The sequence below is a fragment of the Chenopodium quinoa genome, unplaced genomic scaffold, assembly GCF_001683475.1.
Source record: "Chenopodium quinoa cultivar QQ74 unplaced genomic scaffold, ASM168347v1, whole genome shotgun sequence".
Classification (NCBI taxonomy): domain Eukaryota; kingdom Viridiplantae; phylum Streptophyta; class Magnoliopsida; order Caryophyllales; family Amaranthaceae; genus Chenopodium; species Chenopodium quinoa.
In genome coordinates, this window is record NW_018743691.1 from 3816442 (window position 1) to 3832240 (window position 15799).

Here is a 15799-nt window from a genome sequence, read left to right on the forward strand (position 1 = left end):
ATGGAGGAAAAATACATCATTTGAATAGGCTATACATACAATTTGAGTTTGCACATTATTATAATAAGGTGTTTAAAAATTCAAATAGAGGATTTAAACCGTTTCAATTTAAATATTTTTTTCGAAAAATACTGTGTAGAACGGACTCATGTGAGTCCGTTCTATTTACTGGCCCGCGCTCGGCCCGTTTATTAAATATTAGCCCGCGCGTGGCCCGAACCTTAAATAGACCTTTTTTTTTTCCATCGTTCCGCCTTCCTCCTTCTTCTTCTCACCCACGATTTCTTCTTCCACTCCATTTCTAACAGTTACACTCCATTACTATCGACTTAATTTCACATTTCTGACTAATTAGCATAACTACTTCATTTTCTAGTTTAATTTTACTTCATTACTTAATTTTTACTTCTTTATAAACCCTAACATTCTTCATTTTCGACTCAATTAATGTCGTCGATTAAAGATTCTTCTCCCTTAAAAGTTTATCAGAAACGAAGTAAACAACCTCGAAAAAAAGAGAATACAGTTGCAATGGCTGAAAGGTTTTTATACTTCAGTTATTTTCTAGGTTATACTTCAGTTATTTTCTAGGTTATACTTCAGTTATTTTTTTTTAAAACAATCATTTTTATAATTTATTATTCCATTTTGTAGGGTCGATTCAGAACCACCATTGAAGAAGCGTGGTCCTAAACCTGGGTCTAAACGAAGTCGACCTGTTAGGTGTGAAATTGTATTCTATTTATTTCGCAAAAAGACATAGCATTTTGTATTTGTTGTTTCATGTTGAATACTTGTATATTTTCTTGTGAAATAAACACATATATGTGGTTATAATATTTTATTTTGGTAAGTCAGGAATAAGATTATTATTTTCAAGAATTATATTTTATTAGCCAGGAATTAGGATTGTTTAGTCAGATATTAGATAGTGTGCTTAAGGAATTGGTGTATTCAAGTCAGACATATAATTCTAAAAGTTGGAAATTATCAAGTTTTAGTTAGATATTAGCAAATTTATATCAGGAATTGATCTAGGTTTATCAGTAATAAAAAAATAAATTAATCAATCGATGATGTCAATAGTTACAGTTTTGTATTTAAAAATTTGAAGCCAGAAATAAGATTATTATAATCAGGAATTAGCTTGCTTTCTTCATATATTAGATAATTTAATTAAGTTCTTTGTCTATTCTGGTCTAGCATAACATTCTAAATTTCAGGAATTAGCAAGTTCAAGACAGAAATAAGATTAATATAATCAGGAATTAAATATTAATAGTCAGGAATTAGAATGGTAAGAAAATAAATCTCATGCTTTGGTGAATTTTATTCAGGAATAACAATTTAAACGTCAACATTTAGCACGTTTTAGTCAGATATTACATAAATTTTGTCAGTTATTAGTTTTTTATTTTACTCATAGTGGTTCTCAGTACTGTGTGATTTGCTTAAAGATTTTTATCTTAAATATATGTTTTAAAAATCTCTCAATTTTAATGTGATTTTTTACTTTTCAAACTTTCATAATTCTTAGTGAAGATGATATTGAAGACTTAGAGCTTGGTAATAAATCTGGCCTAGTCATCTTTGTCAAATTATGGAAGATTTAAGTGATCAGCAAAAAAAGGATGTGAAAGATATTGGGTTTGGTGGGTTGCTTAATATGAACTTGAAGGATAATATCAGTCACCAGTTGTATGGTTATATGGTAACTCATTATAATCCTAAGGCAAGAAATCTGATTGTTGGTAAAAAAGAACATGCCATTCATATTGACAGTTCTGATATTGCTGATGTTTTGGGCATTCCTTTTACTGATATACCTGTAAAAGAGATTTCCAAAAACAAAAAAGGTTTTAATCCTGATGATTATTTGAAGTCAGAGTGGAGGAAATTTTTAGGTTTGGATGGAGAAGAAGATTTGGAAAAAGAAAATGAATCTGAAAGTAACAAAAAAAAGAAGAGGAAAACTGGTGATGAATCTGAAAAAGGTATTGAAAGTAAGAAGAAGGAATCTGAAAGACCAGCTCAAAGTAAGAAGAAGAAGACGTATGTTAATTTTCTTACTTATCAATCATTGTTTGAGAAATATAGGGGTGGAGGTTATGAATTTAAGAGACTATTTGTTATGTTTGCTGATGTTTCTAATTTTTTGGCTCCAATTGGTGATAAGTCCCCTAATTTTAACATCATAAAGTCTTTGGAAGATGTACGTTTCATAAAGACTTACAACTGGGCTGGTTATGTGATGGATTGGTTATGTACATCTATAGCAGAGTTTCAGTCCTTTGTTTTGAAGAAGAAGGAAGGACAAGAATTGAAAAGTAAATCAAAACAAGTAAATGGCTGTTTGGTTGCCTTTATAATTGCTTTTTTACAAAAGTTTTAGTTTGGTACCACTTTAGATAGGAAGCCATTTGTAATGAATTGGTCATGTGAATCTCTGAATGAGCGGATTAAAGCGGTTGCTGAAAATATTGATTATGGTTCTGTGAAATTGTATCATCAAACATTACCATTACAGTATGCTGGCAAAAGTGAACAGGAGATTCTTAAATCTTTTCAGCTGGATAACATTGAGTTTAAACTTGAAGATACTAATGATGATGAAGATTCTGTTGGAAATATGGAAGGTCAGGGTGTACAATCTGCCCTTATTGATTCTGGTAAAAATAAGGATGGTCAGGGTTAGGGTTGGCAAAAACTGACCCGACCCGAAAACCCGACCCGAAAAAAGTGGGTTAGGGTTGAGTTTTTCGACCCGAAAACTTAAATGGGTCGACACGAACCCGAACCCGAAATTAAATGGGTTAGGTTAAGGTTGAAAATCTCAACCCGAAAACGACCCACTTAACCCGAAATAAATTTCAGGTCAAAATCAGGTCGGGTCAACCCGAACCCGACCTGATAAACTCGAACATTATACGGTATAAAAAAAATAAAAAAATAAAAAAAAAACAAACCTGATGGATTAAAATTCAGCCCAAGCCCAAATATGTAACTAGTATCTAAAACCCTAAAATCCTTAATGCCTCCTCCTCACTCAATCAGCCGTTTAGGCTCTCTCCTCCTCCTCCTCTCTCTCTTCAACTCTAAACTCTTGAAAGTTGAAACCTCCAATCCAAATAAATTATTCTCGGTTTTTCCCATCCTTAGATCTTCCTCTCCTTCATAATTTAAGTGTTTAAAGATTCACCACTTCAACCTTCAAGGTAATTGCTATTTTGAATTTTGCTTTTATACGATTTTTTGGTTGTTTAGATACGAATCTTGCATGTCTGTTGTTGTTGTTTTTCTTTGCTATTCAAAGCCTAATTTTGATGTTGTTTGTTGTTTTAGTTGTTATTCAAACCATAATTTAATTATATGATATTGTATTTTTTATTTTAATTGATGTTTGTGTTTGTTATATTATTGTATTGTTGGGATTGAGTACTTTATTATTGATATTTGCTTAAATTATTTTTATCAGATTTGGATCCTTACACGCCACAAACATAGCCTCTGCTTCAGCTTGCTTCAAGTCTCTGCTTCAACTTGCTTCAGCTTGCTTCAACATTGTACATTATTTGAGAACTATGTTGGATAAAGTTTGTAAAAAAAAAAATCAAAAACATTGATTGATTTTGAATTCTGATTTGTTATTTATTTAGTATACTATATTTTTGTATCTAATCTTTAATTAGACTTGCTAAATAACTTAATTTAAAAATCAGGTTATATTCGGGTTGAACCAAACCCGGCTACTATCAGGTCATTTTCAGGTCAAAATGACCTGATTTAAACCCAAATAAAAAAATCAGGTCAATTCAGGTTACTTTCGGGTTGACCCGAACCCGAAAATATCAGGTTCAGGTTGGGGTTCTCAACCCAAAAACTTAAATGGATCAGGTTCGGGTTGAGGGGTAGCTGACCCGAAATCAGCTGACCCGAACACGAACCTGACCCGACCTGATCCATTTTCCAGCCCTAGTCAGGGTTTACTATCTGCCCCAATTGAGTTCAAAGCTGATGATGACAAAGCTAGATATGTCATGTACAAAATTCCTAAAGAATACCCAACTGATGATGAGATTGATAAAATGGATATTGATGTAAGTTTAAAATGTCTTTTTTTTATTATTAATTTATTAAAGCTTTTAATTCAAGAGTTCATTATTTATTATCTGTTATTATGCACTAAATTCTGAAAGCTTTTTTTATTATAACCTGTCATTAAGTTTAGTTTAATTTAGTTTTATTAGGAATAAGAAATTTGATATCATTATTAATATGAGAATGTTGATCAGGAATTTCATAGTTTTTTTCAGGAATGGAATAATTTTAATCAGGAAATAACTTATATCTCAATTGCATTCAAGTGTGTTATATAATTCTAAAATTTAGAAATTATTAAGTCAGATATAAGAATATTTTTATCAGGAATTTATATATGTTTATCAGTAATAAAAAAATTAAATACCCAATTGATGATGTCAATAGTAACTGTTTTCTATTTAACAATTTTATTCCAGAAATAAGATTATTATAATCAGGATTTAGTTTGTTTTCTTCATATATTAGATAATTTAATTAAGTTCTTGGTTTATTTTAACATTCTTAATTTCAGGAATTAGCCAGTTCAAGTTAGAAATACGACTAGTATGATCAGGAATTATATATTATTAGTCAGGAATTAGGTAAAACATTATTTTTCATAAGAAATTATATTACTTTTAACAGGAATAACATTATTTTTGTCAGGAATAACATCATTTTTTGTCAGGAATTAATATTTTATAGTCAGTAAATAAGGTATTAGTTTCATGGATAATGTTGTTTTATTCAGTAATTATTTAATTTTTATCAGGAATTAGAATATTGAGTGTCTTTTATGTTGGATATGTTATTATATTTAACTCATTCATTTTTTAAACTCAATTTTTTTATCAGCCTGTGAAAAAAAAAATGATGAAATTTGGTCGTGACTTGAAGATTGTATCAGAGAACCAAATTGATTTTGCTAATAACTTGAGGGATGAGGCAATAAAAAGTTCACAAGAATCTCAATCTCAAGGAGAAGATGATATATATTCCAATCCACAATTCTTAGCTAAAATTGATGAAATAGTGTTAGCTGCTATGAAGAGCAAAGAGTTAGCCACTGAATTGGATAATTTTGATCTTAAACTTAAGTCTGATGAAATTGTAAGTTTTATTACCTTTATCTTTAATTTTTATATGAAATTTAACTTAATTTTTATTTTTTATATTAATGTTTATTTTATACAGGTGAATAATGTTATTGTTGATCTTGATTTGTCAAAAGTCTTTAGTCAAGATATACCTACAAGTGATAAATTAGAAGATAGAAATGAAGAAAAAGAATCTGAAGAAGAAGAAGAAGAATTTGATGTACCTGAAACTGGTAACCCTGAACAGATACCAGAAAAAAATGAAGATGAAGCTGATGTTTCACTTGGTTCAGAAGCTGCTCCTGTTCACCAAGGACCTGTTGCTGATGTTTCACTTGGTGCAGAAGTTGCTGTTGTTGACAATGTAACTGATGTTCCTGTTTCAGAAGTTGAAACTACTGCTGTAAATTCTGAACCTGTCACAGCACCAGGTGAAATTATGGTTAGTTTAGTTGATAAGGAGGTTGTTTTTGGTTCTTCAACATCACCTCCTAGGACACCAAGGAAAGTTAGGGGACTCAATGAAGTTTATTCTGCGGGTTTTAATGATAATCAGGCTAGGATTGTGCAAGAAGGTAGGACTTTTTCAATGGGAGATCAGTCTATGCCAAAATTTAATTTAATTACCCCTACTCCTCCTTCTCCTCAACCATCAAAGGAGCAAATTGCAGAAGTTACCGAAAAAGAAGTTCCGGTAACTGTTAAAGAAGAAACAAAAAATGACAAAGATGATGACAGCACATCTAAGGTCTAATATTTGTATTTTATTTGAATAATTTATTAAAATACTAGTAATTATTGTATTAAAATTGAATATTTTATATAAATAAATTTATTTATTTTTTATTTCTATTATACATATGTTTTCAGGTTTTTACTAAATCTGATGATGTTGGTCAGAGAAAAGTTACAGAAGAACAACAATCACCTATTGATGTTGTGAATCAGGTAATTTTTTTGTTATTTTTTCACGAGTTAAATTATTCTGGTCAGGAATTAGATTTTTTTGTCATATATTATATAAGTTTTGTCAGGAATTAGATTTATTTTGTCATGATTTAAAATATAGTTGGGTTTTTAATTAGATTTACTGTATTAGGAATAATTATATTTTACTCAGTTTTTAGATGATTTGTGCAAAAAATGATAAAATTTTGTTCAGATCTAAATTTTAACTCTAGTTGTTCATCAAGAATAAAGTTATCATTGTCAGTTTTTAGAATATTTTAGTCAGGAATAATAATTTTTTGATCAGAAATTTACTTCTTTTTTTCAAAATAATACATTCTTAATCAGGAAAAAGATTTATTCAATCAGCTATTAGATTAATTTTGTCAGTAATAAGAATATTCCTATCAGGAATTAGAAATTTTAGTTCAATAAAGTTGTCATTGTCAGTTATTAGAATATTTTAGTCAGGAATAATAATTTTTTGATTAGAAATTTACTTCTTTTTTTCAAAATAATACATTCTTAATCAGGAAAAAGATTTATTCAATCAGCTATTAGATTAATTTTGTCAGTAATAAAAATATAGGTTATTTTTGTTTGTATTTAAGTTATTTGTTTTTTATTTTAATACATATTATTTTTTCTGTAGGAAGCTCAGCCTAGAGATACAACTGAAGTTTTAGATTTATTGAGAAATAAATATGTTGAAACGGAAACGGTTGCTAATGAATCTGTTCCAACTGAAGTTGTAAAATCTCCTAGTGCTCCTCTTTCTACCCTTATTGTAATAGACAAAACTCCTACTCCTACTGCTGCTGAATCACCTCAAGATGAGTTTATGGAAATAGGACCTCAGCCTCCTAAAACTCACATTCAGTTAATTGATGTGGATAAAGTTTCTACTGACAAAAATGTCCCTCCTGAAATTGAATTTATTGTTGTTGATGCATATGCTGAAAAAAAGGCTGAGAGATCACAATATCTAAGAGATAAACAACTGTTGGAATTGCAGGCTAATTTGGAAGCATCTAGTTTGGATTCAGATTGGGTAGATCCCCCTATTGATAAGATTCCGATTCAAAATCGAGAAATGATTGTCCCTAGGAGTTTGCAGGAAAATAAGCCTTTGTATCTGAAAAATTTAACTGAGCATGAAAGATATAAGTGTGACTTCCTCTTTTTTAGAAAATATGATGAGGAGCGTGAGTTAGATCCTACAGGAGAAGATGAGGGAGTAAAGGTGCGTAACAATAGACTATATGTGGAAGATATAGGTGATGTTATCTGTCAGTTTAAAACTGAAGATCTTTCGCAAAGCGATATTATTTTGGTGAAAGAGGAGTTTTGTTCGGTGCGCCCCTCTGTCTGGATTAATAGTGCTATTCATGATACTTGGGCTTCTGCTTTGAATCTTGAAGAGAGCAAAATAACTAACAGAGGAATATTTCAGTACAAAAGATTTGTTTTTTTTACTGGAGTTGCTGTAAGTTATTTTTTTTATTTTTTTATTTTTTTTTTCTTTACTTATAATGTTTATAATTTATATGTATATAACATAATATATGTTTCAATTTTTTTTGTTTTGTAGGATTCTGTACAGAGATATTTAATAAAGAGAGATAAATACAAAACAAATGTCAAGAAGATAAAAGAACAGGAAAAAATTTTGAATTCTTTGGAAAATAATCCAGAAGAATATGCAACTTTTAAGGAGAAGTTGAAAAAATTTGAGCTCAATATGGAATTGAAAAAACATGATGCTAAAGATGTTCATGCTGCTATTCAAAAATGGGTTGATCGTTTTCCAAATTTAAACATAACAGAAGCAGAGTTGGTAAGTTATTAAATTTATTTTGTTGTTTTTACTCAGGTAATATATTTTTAAATTCAAATACTAGCTTTTATAATCAGGTATTCATCTAATTTTTTCATGTATAAAGATATTTAATGTAGTAATTAGACAATCTTATATTTTACACTGTTTGATTAACTTACAATATTTAATCATAAATTTGATTATTATAATCAAGAATAAGATTTTATTAGTCAGGAATTACTATGCTTAGTCAGATATTAGATGATTTATATCATGTATTGTTGTATTTTGTCAGACTAAACAATTTAAGTTTTTAATATTATTATTCTATTCAGGAATTAAGGTATATTGATTAGGAATTAAATTTTAGTCAGATATCAATAATTTATACTGCAAGATAATATATTATTATTATATTTAGTTAGAAATTATATTATTATAATCAGTAATTAGATATTTTTAGTCAGGAATTATCAAAGATTTCAATATTTTGTCAGGAATTTTATTATTATAATCAGTAATTAGATATTATTTGTCAGGAATTATCAAGTATTAGATTATTTATGTCATTTATCATTCAGTCAGACATTGTAATATAAAACTCATATAAAACTATACTCTTATGATTTATAAAACTAACAGATAAAAATATAAAAGTTTAAGTCAGGTATTGGTCTATAACTTATAATAATTTATTCTGTCAAAAAAAAAACTTATAATAATTTGTCTTCTTTTTTTTTTTTTTTATTGTTGCAGTTAATCTTTCCCATTTGGTACAAAAATCACTACACTCTCTGATGGTTTTCAATCTTATTCCTGATATAACTCCACGTATAGTTTGGATAAATAACAGGACTGACATTGATCGATCTGACTTGGATTTAATCGATAAGTATTTGGTAAGTTTGTTGTCTAGTAACTATTTCATTTTGTTTCTTAAATATTACACTTTTAAATGTTTATATATAAAAATTTATATATATATTTACAGATCAGAGCTGTTCATCGCTTTTTGGAAAGTAAAGGACATCCTTTAGCAAATAAGATTCCTACCTTGACATGGAATACTCCAGTTTTTAGTTGGAAGACTAGCACTGAAAATTATGATTGTGGGATTTTTGCATTAATGTGTATGCAAAAATACAATGGATTTGATGGAGGACTAATTGATTTAAAAAGCGTAAGTGTTTTTCTTTCTTGATATTTTATTTTATTTAAACTAATTTTTTTTTAGTGTTTTTATTTCTTTATTTTTGTATAAATTTGCAGAAACAAAATCGAAAGTTGTATAGATGCAGAATAGCATATAATTTGGTTAATAGAGAAGACAATTTTTTGCGCAAGCAATTATGGAATTCTTGCATTGAATTTTCTATTAACAAAGACAAAATTTTAAAAGCTCAGCCTGCAAGGAAGAAGCTTGAGGCTCAATATAAAAAGGATGTAGAAGCTATACAAAAAGAAAAAGATAGGAGATACAAGTTGGAGCAGAAGAAACTACAGGAAATGGAAAAACAGAAGAATATAGACCAAAGTTAGATAATTTTATTTTGTATATATATTACCTTTTTGTAGTTAAATATTAGGTCTGTTTTGGTTGATAAACTTTGTTTATACAGTTATTTATATATGTATATATTTTGCTTTTCTTTAATATTTATCAATTAGGTGTACATGCGTTTTTTTTAATAAGATAGTTTATTTTTATTAAGAAAAACAAAACTCAGTTAGGAGATAATATTCAAGGAATGAGAGAATATTTTCAGGGAATAAATCATATTAGTCAGTAATATCATTACTATGTTCAGAAATTATATTTAAGAAATGAGTGATGTTTATCAGGAAATAAAACATGTTAGTCAGGAATAGAATTTTTTTCTTCAGAAATTTGATTAATTCTGTCAGGAATAATAAAAATTATCAAAACTTAATTTTGATTATAAATCTAAAATCTCAAGTCAAAATATATTAGAATTAAAAATAATATGTTTTACAAATATTATTAATGAATTAAAATATTGATCTAGTCAGGAATTGTTTTAACAGTGATATATGACTTGATAGGTGTGCATATAATCTTCATCAAGACAAATATCAAAGAATTTGACGTATATGCTCCTAGGCTGGTCTCAAATTCCAACTTAAAATCTTAGAAATAAGTTCAGAGTATAAATTGATATAGTCAGGAATAAGATTTTGTTAGTCAGGAATTAACTTTACGTAATCAGGAATTAAATTGAGTTAATCAGGAATTAACTTGAGTTAGTAAGTAATAAGATTTTTTAAGTCAGGAATGAAATTGTTTTAGTCAGGAATAGACATAGGTTAGTCAGGAATAACATTGTCCTAATCAGAAAATAAAATTAGGTTAGTCAGAAATAACATTGTCCTAATCAGAAATAAACTTGAGTACGTCAGGAATAAACTTGAGTACGTCATCAATAAGATTTTTTATGTCAGAAATAAAATTAGGTTAGTCAGGAATAACATTGTCCTAATCAGAAAATAAAATAATTTTTTTCAGGAGTAATAAAAAAATATAAAACCTTAAAATACCAAAATATAGTATTTTTTACAATTATTTTGAATAAAAAAAATATTTGAAGATTGGCCTCATGATAGAAGAAGTCAGCAGCAGTGAAATATTAAATGAGTTGCGGATTTGGAGTTATTGTTCCAAACTCATTTGGATCTCTTGTTGCTGTTCTTCTTCTTTCAAAATGTCCTCTAATTCTTTTGTTCTTCTTTGGCCTTCCTTTTGTTTTTGGCCGTTTAGGATCTTTTACTGTATTTCTTCTCTCTTCTTCTTCATCAAGTTCACGAATTTTTTCTTCATTTGTTTGGAACACTTTCCTTACAGATTTGTACATTTGTTCCAAAGCATCATCACATATTTTTGATGCTTCTTCATTCCCTTGACATATTGTCACAAGGTTGTAAAAATTCTTTGTTATTGATTGCCTCCAAGGAGTGTTTATTAATGAATGATCTGTAGTTGAATTTCTTAACCAAAAAAAAAAAAATAGATTACTACATTTTTGTCAGTAATAAAAAAATTTTACTCAGGAATAAAATATGCAGCTCAGGAATAATGTTATAATTTTCTGCTAAAACAATATTATAATATCAGATATAAAATTATTTATGTCATGAAAAATGTAAGAAAAGTCAGCAATAAGCTATGCCATGATATTTTTTTCTGTTTGAGCCATAAGTTTTCTGACAAAATTGATTCTATTCCTGATAAATTTTATTTGTCAGAAGAAATATCAAATTTTTCAAGAAGATAAATTATTATGTTGAAAATTGATATAAATCTGAAAAAATAATTTATTTCATTTCTTAAAAAAGTCATACAAAAGTGAATAAAGTCATGAAAAAGTTCTATAAATCTGAAAAGCAATTTATTGTGTCTCAGAAAAGTCATTCTAATCTAGAAAAAGTAATTTATTGCATCATTAAAAAGTCATTTAAATTTGACTGAGGTTATAATTTTTTCTGTTAAATTACAGATTAATTATTGTTGTTCTTACATAACTCTTCTCTATTTAAAGCCTGTTCTAAATCAAGTTTTTTCTATTAAAAGAGTTATATTAATATATTCATTGTTTCTATAAAAGGTGCAGTTTTGTAACAATAAGTTATATTTTTCTTCATCTAATCATGAGTTATAAGATAATGGTTGATTTCTACGCAAATAAAGAAAAATGCACTATTACTTTCAAAACAATTCATCGCCTTAGTATGGTAAATATATTTTACATTAAGTTCTAAATTTATAAATTTGTTTTGTGTTTTAGTAAAAACTTAATGATTTCATTTTTTTTTTTTTAATTTCAGCCACTTCCTACAGAATGGAAGTTTTTTCTTCTAAGATTCAGGCATCAAGTAAGAGTCTATGCTGGGAATAATGGCAGAGAAGATAGATTTTGGGAAGTAAGAGTCATAAGCATACCACAAGATACAGGGTATGGTGGTATGTTGGTTGATCGTGAATGGGAAAACTTCGTAGCTACTAACAACATAGTTCCTGGAGACAGACTTGATATTTACCATGATCGTGATACCATTTACATTAGAATTTTTAATGCTGATGGTACTGAAAAGCTTCCTAATGAAGCAGAAAATATTACCAATGTTTAAGTTTTTTAATATTAAGATTATGTTTGTAATAAATCTGATTTTATATCAGAAATAATAATATCTGTATCAGATATTAAACTATGATTTTCAGAAATAATAATATTTGTATCTGATTATAATATGTTGTTCATTGTTAATTATCTTTCAGGAATAAGATTATTTTTGTCATTTATTAAATTTGTTTTGTCATGAATTAAATTTTGTATGTCAGGTATTAAAATATTTTAATCAGGAATTAATTTGAATATTTCAGGAATTTGATTGTATATTTCAGGAAAAAAATTGTTTCAATCAGAAATTAGATTGAATATATCAGGAATAATATTATCTTTTTCATGTATTAAATTTTTTTGACCAGGTATTACTTTATTTAGATCAGGAATAAGATTATCTAGGACAGGTATTATACTATTTAAGTCAGCTGTTGCATTTCTATGTCAGGAAATTATTTATGTTAGTAATTAAAATATTTAGCTCAGGAATAAAGATATTTTTATTTTATACTAAATAGACAAGTAATAAATTTTAAAATAACAAAGTATGTACGTACCTGATTCATTCTCATCCCATATCCTTGATTTAGCAAGCTTGGTCCAACGTTTCAGAATGTATCTCTCTGGTATAGAATGTATGCTATACATTTGCATTATCTTGATAATGTGAAAGCACAGCAATCCAGTCTCTGTGAAGCACATACAAGAACACATAAATTCATTGTTTTGACAGTGATATATGACTTGATAGGTGTGCATATAATCTTCATCAAGAGAAACATCAAAGAATTTGACGTATTGCATTGAAGTTGGCTTTTCCTTTGCATATGCTCCTAGGCTAGTCTCAAATTCCAACTTAAAATCCTTTTATAAGTTCAAAGTATAAACTTCAGCAACATGTTTTAAGATTTTTGTTTTTGTTTTTGGTTTCTCAGTAGTACATCTGAAGTTGTCACTCTTTTCAGTGCTTCTCCATCTTCTCACAGTAGCTTCAAATATATGGAAGAACTCCAAAAGTTTAGTGGTTCTGTTGGCCTTAAATGAAATTGCTCTGTTTGTTACTTCTACTCTTTGAGATGAAAGGATTCCCGCAGAGAAAATATCTTTGCTCAAAGCAGTGCACCATTTTTCTCGTAGCCCGAACAACCTATCAAACCACTCTTTTTTTTCTAATCCATATTTTTGAACCATCTTGTTCCAGACATCTTCGAATTCTGATTCTGAATCACAGCCACTTAAGCACTTGTGAAACATATTCTTGAATTCAGGGTTGTTTTTTAAAGTTCCAAAGTGTGATACAAAATTCTTTTGCAAATGTCATAGACATAGTCTATGTCTTGAATTTGGATAAACCTACAACAATCAAATAATTTCATTTTATAGTCAGATATTAGATAAATAATGGAAGAAATTAATAAAATTTTGTCAAGAATTAAAGAGTCAAAGTTAGATATTATATAACTCAAGTCAGTTATTAATCTATTTTTGTCAGGAATAACAATTTACTACTCAGGAATTAAAGTGTTTTAATTACATATTAATAAAATAATGTCAATTATATATTTATTTTCTTCAACAATTACAGAACAATTTGATATATTTTTATCAGTGTTTAGATTATATTTATCAGGAATTACATGATATTCATTAGGAATTAGCAAAGTTATATTCATTATTTAGACAACATAAATCAAATAATTTCATTATATAGTCAGATATTAGATATATAATGGCAGCCATTAATAAATTTTTGTCAGGTATTAATGAGTCAAAGTTAGATATTATATAACTCACGTCAGTTATTAATCTATTTTTGTCAGGCATAACAATTTATTAGTCAGGAATTAAAGTGGTTTAGTCAGATATTAGTAGTTTCTTCAGGGATAACATTTTTTAATACAGAAATTAGGACATTTTGTTCATATATTAGATAACTTATAAACAAATAATGTCAATTATATATTTATTTTCTTCAACAATTATAGAATAATTTGATTTATTTTTATCAGTTTTTAGAAAATATTTTTCAGAAATTACATTATATTCATTAGGAATTAGCAAAGTTATAGTCATTACTTAGACAACATAAATCAAATAATTTCATTATATAGTCAGATATTAGATATATAATGGCAGTAATAAACAAATTTTTGTCAGGCATAGCAATTTATTAGTCAGGAAATAGAGTTGTTTTACTAGTGTTTGATTTTACTTAGAATTGCTTTCAGTACTTTGTGATTTGGATAAAGATATTTAAAATAAATAAATTTAACATTAAGATATTTATCAACACTTTTGGATAAAGATGACAAAAATGTAAGAATAAGAATTATTCGTAGAAAATTATTCTAAAAGTAAAATATTTTTTTAATCTCTTATATTTGTCTATAAAACCAAGAATTGGTCATACATTTTGCATGTTTGTGTTCCTGTATATTCTCTCTCCTAAAACACTCTTTTTCTTTTTTCCTCAAATGTGGAAAACAATTCTCAGTCTTCTACTTTATCAAACGATCCAGAAGAAAATGTTTTTGATAACTTTGAAAAGAGATTAAATGATCTACTTGAGAGAAGAGACAGAGTGAAGAATGGGTTGATGAAGCTGTATGAAAAAGTTGAGAAGAACAAAATCGAAGAACTGAGTAAGAGAAAGAGGGTTGAAGAAAAATTTCAGGAAGAACAAAACAAAAAAAAGAAAGAAGACGATCAACAAAAGAAGAAACAAGAAGAAGAAAAAGAAAATCAAAAGAAAATCAAAAGAAAAAACAAGTTTAAAGTCTCAAGAAGATGATTAAGATTATAGGGTTTTGTTTTGTTTTTTTTGTTTTTTGATATATTAGATTTTTCGAAATAGTATATGAAATCAAAGTAATGTACTTTGATTTTATTTTGGTTTCTCATGTATTGTCTTTTTTTTCCATAAAATACTTGTTGGACAAAAATTAGTATATTTAAATTTTCATATAATAGGTTTTTTTTTTGTCAATAATTATAATATTATTATTTGGGCACATAAAAAGCCGGGAAATGATGTATTGATTAATTTAAAATTAAATTACTTTGAAAAATGCACAGTAAAAACTGATATAAATAAAGTATTTTAAAGTCATACTCCCAAAAAAACATTATATTCCCAAAAAAATCTATATACCCTTTCATATTTCTCTTCTGTTTGTTAAAAAAAACCATTCATTTCTAGTTTTTCAACAAATGATGTTTAGCAATTTTGTTCAATTTTATTCAGATATTAGATTAATAATGTCAATTATAATAATATATATTTAGTTAAATAATAGATTTAAATTTTCATATAATGGTTTAAATTTATCAGAAATTAGAAATATAAACAGTAATTATATAACAATAGTTTATGTTAGGACTGAGTATTATTACGTGGGCAGATAAAAAGTCAGGAAATGGTGAATTGATTGATTTAGAATTTAATTACTTGGGAAAATGCGCAGTGAAAACTGATATAAATAAAGTATTTCAAACATCATACTCTCAAAAAAATCTATACACCCTTTCATATATATCTTCAGTTTGTTAAAAAAAACCATCCATTTCCAGTTTTTCAACAAAGAATATTTATCAGTTTTGTTCAATTTTTATTCGAATTCAAGTATATTGTAAGATTTGTAACGTAGTATTTCAAATGGATTCAATAGACGACCCTCATTACATGGCTGCTCTAGAGGATGCTCCACATGCATTATCTG